This window comes from Petaurus breviceps, unplaced genomic scaffold (genome assembly GCF_028583685.1).
Source record: "Petaurus breviceps papuanus isolate PSGF00001 unplaced genomic scaffold, PetGlider_PUasm1.0 551, whole genome shotgun sequence".
Taxonomy (NCBI): Eukaryota; Metazoa; Chordata; class Mammalia; order Diprotodontia; family Petauridae; genus Petaurus; species Petaurus breviceps.
The window spans coordinates 1,556,288-1,565,791 of NW_027186372.1; the positions used below are offsets into that span (position 1 = coordinate 1,556,288).

A 9,504-nucleotide genomic window follows, 5' to 3' on the forward strand; every position below is an offset into this window, starting at 1 on the left:
TTTATAAACAATAACATTTTATTGAGTCTTATAAAAAAAACCTATCTATTCCCAAAGACTACATCTCTACCACAACAGAAACTTGTTTTGTGGCAAAGAATTATATATAAATAAAATAATTAACACATAGCCCTGATAAGAAAATGCATGCCTCATTCTGTTCCTGTTTTGCCCTTCCTATGTTGAGAAAAAAGACAGAATTCTTAAAAGAATTGGGAATTTTTTTTTCTCCTGGGTCTGCCCTCTTTGCTCCAATGCTGTTCATTGAAGACTTCTTTAGCTTGTTAAATTTCTTCACAGCCAAGGAGTACTGTATATATGATATATATAATTGCTGCATTGGAACTTTTGGCTAAGTGATGTTTTATTTCATTACTTTGGGGTATAAGGTATAATTTTCTGAGGGGGAAGTGTATAGTGAAAAATGTAGAGGATAAAATTATTTTTTTCAAAAAATTATATGTTACTATAATAAAAGAGCCCACTTCTCAATGCCAAGCCCCATATATAAAGTGAGAAAAACTTACCATAGATCTTATGTTTTCCATAAAAGGACTAGAAATACCTGCAACCAAAAATTTAGATAAAATAGGTTACATTTTATAATAATGGATAAAGTTGCTTCATTTTTAGGTCAAATGATCCTACTAGCATATTTTTTCAACACTCAGGGCCCTGCAAAACATGGAAAGGTCCTACATCTACTTATATTTAAATCATTTAATTGTCTAGAAACCACCACAACCTTTGAGAAATGAATGATATGACAGACAATTGTGTTTAAGATGAACTTTGTCAAAATGTTTTCATCTAGTAAGATGCTTTGGTATTAATCCTTTCTCTTAATTCAATGCCAATGAAAACCTACAGGATTTATAACTGCTAAATTATACACTATATTAGGAATTATTATTTTCATTTACTCATAGATCATTAGAGTGAGGATGGGTACTACACATGATCTCATTCTGCCTCCCCATTTTATACAAAAGCCCAGTGGGACTGAGGCCCAGTGATGAACATTGGCCAAGTTTACTGCAAGCGAGTAACAAAGCAAAGTCAAAATTTATAACTCTCAACCCTATGTTCTTTCTGCCACATAATATTGCCATTTCTTTCTGTAGTACATCAAATATGTTAAGTTCTCCAATTCATCAAATTTCAACTTTTTTAAAAGTTTCCCAATTTGATGTACAAGTTTAGAGTTCCCAAACAAGAAAGGAACAACCTATTCCAAGAAGCAGGTAACATTAGTTCTCCACAGAAAATTTGTGAAATGTTAGTAGATTCCCACCGATGACTTAGAAATTTACTGACCTGAGTAAACAGGTAGTATCAGGAAGAAAAGCTCAAATAGGGCCTTCATTATCACTTGGAAGAGGGTCATTCAGCCTCTGGGAAGTCCCTGGATCAGGTTCTCTGTAAGGAAAAAAAAGGTAAAAGCCTAAAGACAGTTTCTCATTAACAAAATGGAACATTTATGTAGGCCTTACATACATGAAGATCTATTAAAATTAAATTATTCATTATGCCCATAATGTTAGGACTGGAAACCCATTCTTCCCACCCTTCCAAGACCAGTACTTTCAAAATGGTACAAGTCAGAGCTATTCCTCTTCTGCCCCGTCAAAGACAGAATGATGAAGATGGAGCAACCCTTCCCATACAATACCCTGTCACCTCAACAGAGGAGGGAGAGAAGATGAAGTTCTATATGTATCACCATGCCCATGATCAACCTTTACATTTCCCTCCAAGAAATATAATAATGAAATTTTTCCATTTGAGTCAGATTTAAGCAGATGTTCAAACAGGAAAGAACAGGGCAGAATGTGAGGGAAGGGTCATGGTCTCAACAGCAGGCCCAAGTGACCCACCTCAGAGGGAAGAAGAGATGGACAAGGAGATGAACTATCTGTCTCTTCCCTATGTGTCCTAAATACTCTTAGTCAGTTATAATATCTCCTCTTGAGGAATGGTCAAGGAGGGAGGTCAGGCTGAAGTCAGGGGGGTAGAGAGCAGTGAGGCAACTCGTGCCCTACCCACAGGCCAAGAAATATCTCTTTGTGTGAGGCTTTGCCCTTATCAATGTTTATGCCTCAGCAGGAGGTGGAGGGACCTGGGAAAAGGGAAGAGACCTAGTATCTTCCAAAGTGACCAGTGTCAAGGATGCAGTCTTCAGTACAGTTTTGGGTGCCAAAGATGCTATGGCCAGCAGTGTGACTGAGGCTGTGGATATGATCCAATGAGCCATCCAGAGTGGGATAGACATAACCAAATCAATGGTGACCAGCAGTGTAAACACAGTTATGGACTCCAAAGTAGGAGAAATGGTCCTCAGTGGCATGGATACTGTGTTAGAAAAATCTGAAGAATGGCTTGACAACTATCTGCCCATGACAGATGAAGAGCTAACTTAGATTGCTACCTTCCTAGAAGGATTTGACATGGCCTCCACACATCAGCAGAAGGAGCAAGGGGGTAACTTTGTTAGCCCAGGCTCCCAGTCCTCCCAGATCCACCAGTGGGCCTACCAGCCCTCCTTGGGTAAACTGAAACAGACCAAGGAGAAAACCCGAGAGGACCTGTTACAGCTCTCTCAGGCCATCAACTTAATTGAAAATATAAAGCGGGAGAGGCGGCCAGGTGGCACAGTGAGTAAGAGCGCCGGCCCCAGCACTGGGAGACCCAGGATCGGTTCAGGCCTCAGATACTTAGCACCCACACAAAATAACTGGCAGTGTAACCTTGGGCAAGTTATTTAACCCCAATTGCTTTAAAAAAAAGAAAATATAAAGCAAGTGGTGTTCAGAAATTGCCTGATGGCCAAGATAAACTCCACCAAATGTGCCTCAACCAGAACCAGAAGAAACTAAAGGACTCTAGTGATGATGCTTCTAATCCAGAGCAGGTTGAGTCTCATACCTTCACCATCTGTCACTCAGCAGCTTCAGGGTAACTGCTTACAGCTTGTATTCAGTATCCAAGGCCTTCCCAGTAGCATCCATGAGAGAGTACAGCTGGCTCACACCCAGATTGAAGAGCGTCAGGCCATCTTTTCAGGAGCCCAGTCCTTCCAGGACCTCTCTAGTAGCATCCTGACCAGAGTAGAGAGTGTTCAACAAGGCCTGAGAGTCCCTGGATGAGATGATTGAATATGTCATTCACAACACACCCCTCATGTGGCTTGTGGGACCCTTTTTTCCATCTGGCCAGAACTCTAGTGAGTCAGAGAAAACTCCAGAGAAGAAGGAGACCAGCTAGAGACCCCAAACATGGAGAAGACAGGGGGTTGATAGGATCCTATCAGAAAGCTAAATTTGTCTTTAAAACCTAATTCTTGGCAAGTGGGGTTACAATACATCTTGATCATTCTTTCAGCTTAAAGAAACCAGCTGGCCAAAGCCACCTACCGTCTAACCCACTCTTGGTTCTAGTTAATAGGTGATAGAAAGAGAAATAGACCTTCCCCTCACCTCCCTAGGGTCAGCATCTAAACAGAAAGTGGGAACATAGCCTCTCCAGACTTCATCCCTGAGTAATGAACATGTGTCTGAACTCCAACCAATGACCCTAATTCTTGTCTTTCCATGAACCCTTCCCTCCTCCTTGTAGAAATTTACTTCATTAATTGAACCAGGTGGTGTAGAGGCATAGAATCGTAACAACCCTTCCATGGTACTAGGAGATAAACTCCCTAATTTTTGGTGGGGAAGAAATGGGAGAAGTAACATTTTTCTTTTTCTGCCAACCCCTCCAACCAGTGTTGCAGATAAATTGTTTTTTTGTACTGAGCTCAATTGCCTCAATTAAATCTTACCTGCCTTTAACAGTGTGTGTTCCTGAGAAGGAAGTGCTAAATATTAAAATGAAGAAGCAGAGTATCATCCAGACAAACAATTTCTTTAGTAGTGCAGGCAGCTAATTGCAAAAAAAAATCAGTTTCAATATTCTTGCTAGCCAAGAACACTGAATTTTGGTTTTTGCCTGCTTACTATGCAGTTTGGAGGGAATGAAAAACAGGATGAAAGGATTAATATGCTTCGTTTCTCACTGGATGAGGGGAGATAGAGACCATGAGGAAAGGTTAAAGATATCAGGAGACACTGAGGAGAGAATGGAAAGGGGGTTGTCTTTCTTCAAGAGGGGGAGTAATCTTGGGACTTCTTTAAACTCAGGTGACTTTGAGACAATGTCACAAAAGGTAGATAAAGACAAAATCAAGTCACTAATGCTATTTCCGTATTACAGAATCAACTTAAAGTTTGCTATGTTTGATAGTTTCTTCTTCCTTCATTTGCCCATTTTTTTTGCATTTGTGATAATAAAGATTTATAGTGTTCTTCAAAAAAATAAGGTGAAAAATAGAATGTTTCAATCTACATTCAGATTCCATCAGTTCTTTCTCTGGAAGCGAATAGCATTTTTCAAGATGAGTCCTTTGTAATTCTCTTGTATAATTGAATTGCTGAGAATAACTGTCTCCCACAGTTATTTATTCTACAATATTGTTGTTACTGTTTACAATGTTCCCCTGGTTCTGCTTACTTCAATTTGTATCAGTTCCTGTAAGTCTTTCCAGGTTTTTCTGAAATCATCCTGTTCTTCATTTCTTGGAGAACAATATTATTCCATTAACACCACATACCACAACTTGTTCAGCCATTCCCCAAGATGAGTATCTCTTCAGTTTCCAATTCTTTGCCACCAAAAAAAGGGCTGCTATAAATATTTTTGTACATGTAGGTTCCTTTCTCTTTTTATCTCTTTGAGATACAGAGCTAGTAGCAGTATCACTGGATGAAAGGTATGCACAGTTTGGTTGCCCTTTGTGCATAGTTCCAAATTGCTCTCCAGAATGGTTGGGTCAGTTCACAACTCCGTGAACAGAGCATTAGTGACCTAATTTTTCCATATCCTCTCCAACATTTGTCATTTTTCTTTTCTGTCATATAAACCAACCTGATAAGTGAAAGGTGGTACCTCAGAATTGTTCTAATTTACTTTTCTCTAATCAGTAGTGATTTAGAGCATTTCATATGACTATAGAAAGCTTTTATTTCTTCTTCTGAAAAGTATATATTCATATCCATTGATTTTTATCAATTAGGGAAAGACTTGTATTCTCATAAATTTGACTCAGTTCTCTAAATATTTGAGAAATGAGGCCTTTATCAAAGACATTTACTGTAAAAAAAATTCCTTCTTTTTTGTATACTTTTTTTTACTTAACGTAACAAAAATTCTATATTTTATATTTTGTAATAATCATTATTTTTTAGGGGCGGCCAAGTAGCACAGCGAGTAAGAGCACTGGCCCCAGAGTTGGGATGACCTGGGATCGAATCCGGGTTCCAATACTTAGCACCACACCTAGAAATAACTGGCCATGTAACCTTGAGCAAGTTACTTCACCCCAAGTGCTTTAAAAATAATAATAATAATAATAATCACTATCTTTTGTTTGGTTCTACATTTCCTCATTTATAAATAAGACAAGAGAAATCTTACATGTTTCCCTCATTTGCTAATGATGTCACCTTGAGGGACATCCCCTCAATTTTTTTCTTTTGCTTTTTGGAGGGGGGAAGGCAGGGCAATTGGGGGTAAGTGACTTGTTCAAGGTCATATTGCTAGTAAGTGTTAAATTTCTGAGGTCAGGTTTGAACTCAGGTCCTCCTGACTCCAGGGCCAGTGCTCTATTTGCTGCACCACCTAGCTGCTCTCATCCCCTCAATTTCTAATTCTTTGCTACCAGAAAAAGAACTGTTATAAATATTTTTGTACAAATAGGTCTTTTCCATTTTTTTAGAATTCTTTGGGATACAGACCTAGTAATGGTATTGTTGGATCAAAAGATATTCTCAATATGAGTGCACTTTGGACATAGTTCTATATCATGGTTGGAGCTGTCCACAATGCCATCAACAGTAAATTAGTGACAAATTTTTTTTCATATCCCTTCCAATATTTATCATTTTCCTTTTGTGCCATGTTAGTCAATCTGATAGTTTTGAGTTAGTACATTAGAGGTGTTCTAATTTACATTTCTCTAATCAATAGTGATTTCAAGCATGCTTTCATATGACTACAGACAGCTTTGATTTCTTCATCTGAAAACTGCCTTTCATATCCTTTGACCATTTATCATTTGGGGAATGACTTAAATTCTTGTGAATTTGACTCAGTTCTCTATTTATTTGAAAGATTAGATTTTTCTCAGAGACAGTTATTGCTAAAAATGTTTCCTAGCTTTCTAATTTCCTTCTAATATTAATTGCATCGGTTTTGTTTGTTCAAAACTTTGTTAACATAATCAAAATTATCCATTTTGCATCGCATAATACCCTGTACCTCTTGTTTCCTCATAAGTTCTTCCTTTCCAAATACATCTGTCAAGTAAACTATTCCTTACTCTCCTTTATGTCTAAATCATGTACACATTATGTCCTTATCTTGGTATATGGTTAAGCTGTTCTTCTATAACTAGTTTCTGCTATACTGTTTTCAGGTTGTCCCCAGAGTTTTGTCAAAGAGCGAGTTATTGCCTCGAAAGTTGTTGTCTTTTGAATTTCTCTTTCTACCTCTTACTGCTCAGAAGTAATTAATTTCTCACTCCCAAAAATCTTCAGAAATAACCTTGAAAACTCAAACTTGAAGATGCTATGGAAGGAATTCCTGTTCATTTTTTGAGTGGACTAGTTGCTCCCCGAGACCCTTTCGAATAGTTAAATTCTATCACTGATTCATTTCGTGGTTTCAAATCATTTGCCATCCAAGTCAATTACTCCGAATTTTTTTTTCTATATTATCTTTTTTGGGTGGGTAACCTTTATCCTTGAGGCCACATGTCGCCTTCCAGGCCATTGTGTGTGGTCTTTTGACTGAGTCCAAGTCTCACAGAACAAATAATTTTATTAAAGGGATTTGTTCAGTGAAGTTTGAATTCAGACAGCTGCACTTGAGGACCTAGAAGGCCACATGTGATTTTGAGGCCACAGGTTCCCTACCTCTGTGCTAGGGAATTGGAAATGTGTAATTGGAAAGGACAGTAGATAAGTCATGGAGTGTCGATACTCAGCAAAATGATGGATTTGTACCCCTGAAACATTAGGAGATTAAGGGAAAGACCTCTTTGCATTTTGTGTCACACAAAATGAGAACACAGTGGGCACTTATACTCTATATTAGTGAAAGAGAGATCACAGATCACTAAGGTGATAACAAATCCATTCATGAAGGGTTATTTATTTTTTTACTCCCTTCAAGTGATATTTTTGGTGAAATTTTTTATTGGCTTTCTTTATTAAAAATTAATTATTCCTTGACTGTTGCTGGTTCTGGAACATTTGAAAAATTAGCAAAGCTAATAATCCACATGTATGGACACTTTATGTCTAAATCATATACCTATTTTGATATCATCTTGGTATATGGTGTGGGATGCTGGTCTGTACCTAAGTTTCTGCCAAACTTTTTCTCAGTTTTCACAGAAGTTGTTGTCAAATAGTGAATTATTGTCCCAAAGCTCAGATATTTGGGTTTATCAAACATTTGATTACTATGGTAATTTAATACTGTATATTGTGAGCATAATCCAATAGACTGACCAATCACTCTATTTCTTAGCCAGTACCAGATTTTTAAAATTACTACTACTTTTTAATACAGTTTGACATCTGGTACAGGTAAACCAACTTCTTTTATATTTTTTTCATTGATTTCTTTGATATTCTTGACCTTTTTTTTGGTCAGATGAATTTTATTATTTTTTCCTAGTTCTCTAAAATAATTTTTATAGTTTCATTGGTAAGGTACTCAATAAATTTAGGTAGGGTTGTCATTTTTATTATACTAGATTGGCCTGCCCTTAAGCAATCAGCCTGTTTCTTATTATTCAGATCTGATTTTGTGTAAGAAGTGTTTAGTTATTGTGTTTATGTGATTAATGGATTTGTCTTGGTAGGTAAACTTTCAAGTATTTTCTATTGTCTATAGTTATTTTAAATAGAATTTCTCTTTCTATCTCTTGCTGATAGACTTTGTTGGTAAAATATAGAAATGGAAATGATTCGAATGGATTTATTTGATATCTTGTGACTGGTAAAATTGCTACTTATTTCAAACAGTTTTTTTTTCACTTGATTCTCTAGGATGTTCCAAATATCCCATCATATTATCTGTAAAGAGAGATTGTTTTGTTTCCTCATTGCCTACCCTAGTTCCTTCTATTTCTTTTTTTGTCTCATTTCTATAGCTTGTATTTCCAGTAGAATATTGAATAATGGCAGTGATAATAGGCATCCTTGTTTCATCCCTGCTCTTATCAGGAAGGCTTCTAGCTTATCCTCACTACAGATAATGTTTGCTGATGGTTTTAGATAAATGCTACTTACCTTCTTGAGGAAAATCCCTCTTATTCTTATGCTTTCTAGTATTTCAATAGGAACAAGTGTTGTATACTGTCAAAAACTTTTTTCTGTGTCTATGGAAATAATTGTTTTTTGTTTTGTTATTGATATGGTCCATGGTGCTGATAACTTTCTAATATTGAACCAGCTCTATATTACTGGTATAAATCCCATCTGGTATGCAGGATCTTTGTGATATATTGCTATAATCTCCTTGCTAGCATTTGTTTAATTTTTTTTTCTTGCTTCAATGTTCATCAGGTAAGTTGGCCTATAGTTTTCTTTCTCTGTTTTCATTTTCCTAATTTAGGTATCACCATCATATCTGTGTCATAAAAGGAATTTGGTAGGACTCCTTCTTTGCCTATTTTTCAAAATGGTTTATATAGTATTGGAATTATTTTTTTCTTTAAATGTTTGGTAGAATTAGTTTGTTAATCTATTTGGTCCTGTGAATTTTTACTTAGGGATTTCATTGTTGAGAATATTCAATTTTTTTCTAAGAGAAGGTTATTCAAATATTCTATTTTCTCTTCTATTAATCTGGGCAATTTACACTTCAATAAGTATTCATCCATTTCACTTAAAATGTTAGATCTACTGACATATAATTAGGCATAATAGCATCCAATAATTAATTTAATTTCTTCTTCATTGGCAATGAATTGAAGCTTTTGTTTTTTGATACTGCTAATTTCATTCTCTTCTTCTTTAAAACCAATTAACCAATAGTACAATATTTATTATTGTTATTGCTGTTGTTTTTCATTAAACAAGGTCCTCCTTTTATTTATTTCAATGATTTTTGTACTTTCAATTTCATTAATGTCTCATTTGATATTCCGGATTTCTGATTTGGTGTTTAATTGGGGGTTTTTGATTTATTCTTTTTCTAGGTTTTTAAGTTGCACATTATATTCACTGACCTGATTTTCCTCTTTTTTGTTGATGTAATGGTTTCAATATATAAATTTTAACTTAGAATTGCATTTGGGGGCAGCTAGGTAGTACAGTCAATAGAGCACCAGCCCTGGAGTCAGGAGGACCTGAGTTCAAATCTGGCCTCAGACACTTACAACAAAAACTAGCTGTG

The 9,504-nt window shown here is 36.2% G+C and overlaps 1 pseudogene; it reads left to right on the top strand.

Moving 5' to 3' along the window:
• The first annotated feature begins 1,189 nt into the window (after window positions 1–1,189).
• LOC138172839 (perilipin-3 pseudogene) lies at window positions 1,190–3,457 on the top strand (annotated as a pseudogene).
• The last annotated feature ends 6,047 nt before the right edge of the window (window positions 3,458–9,504 follow it).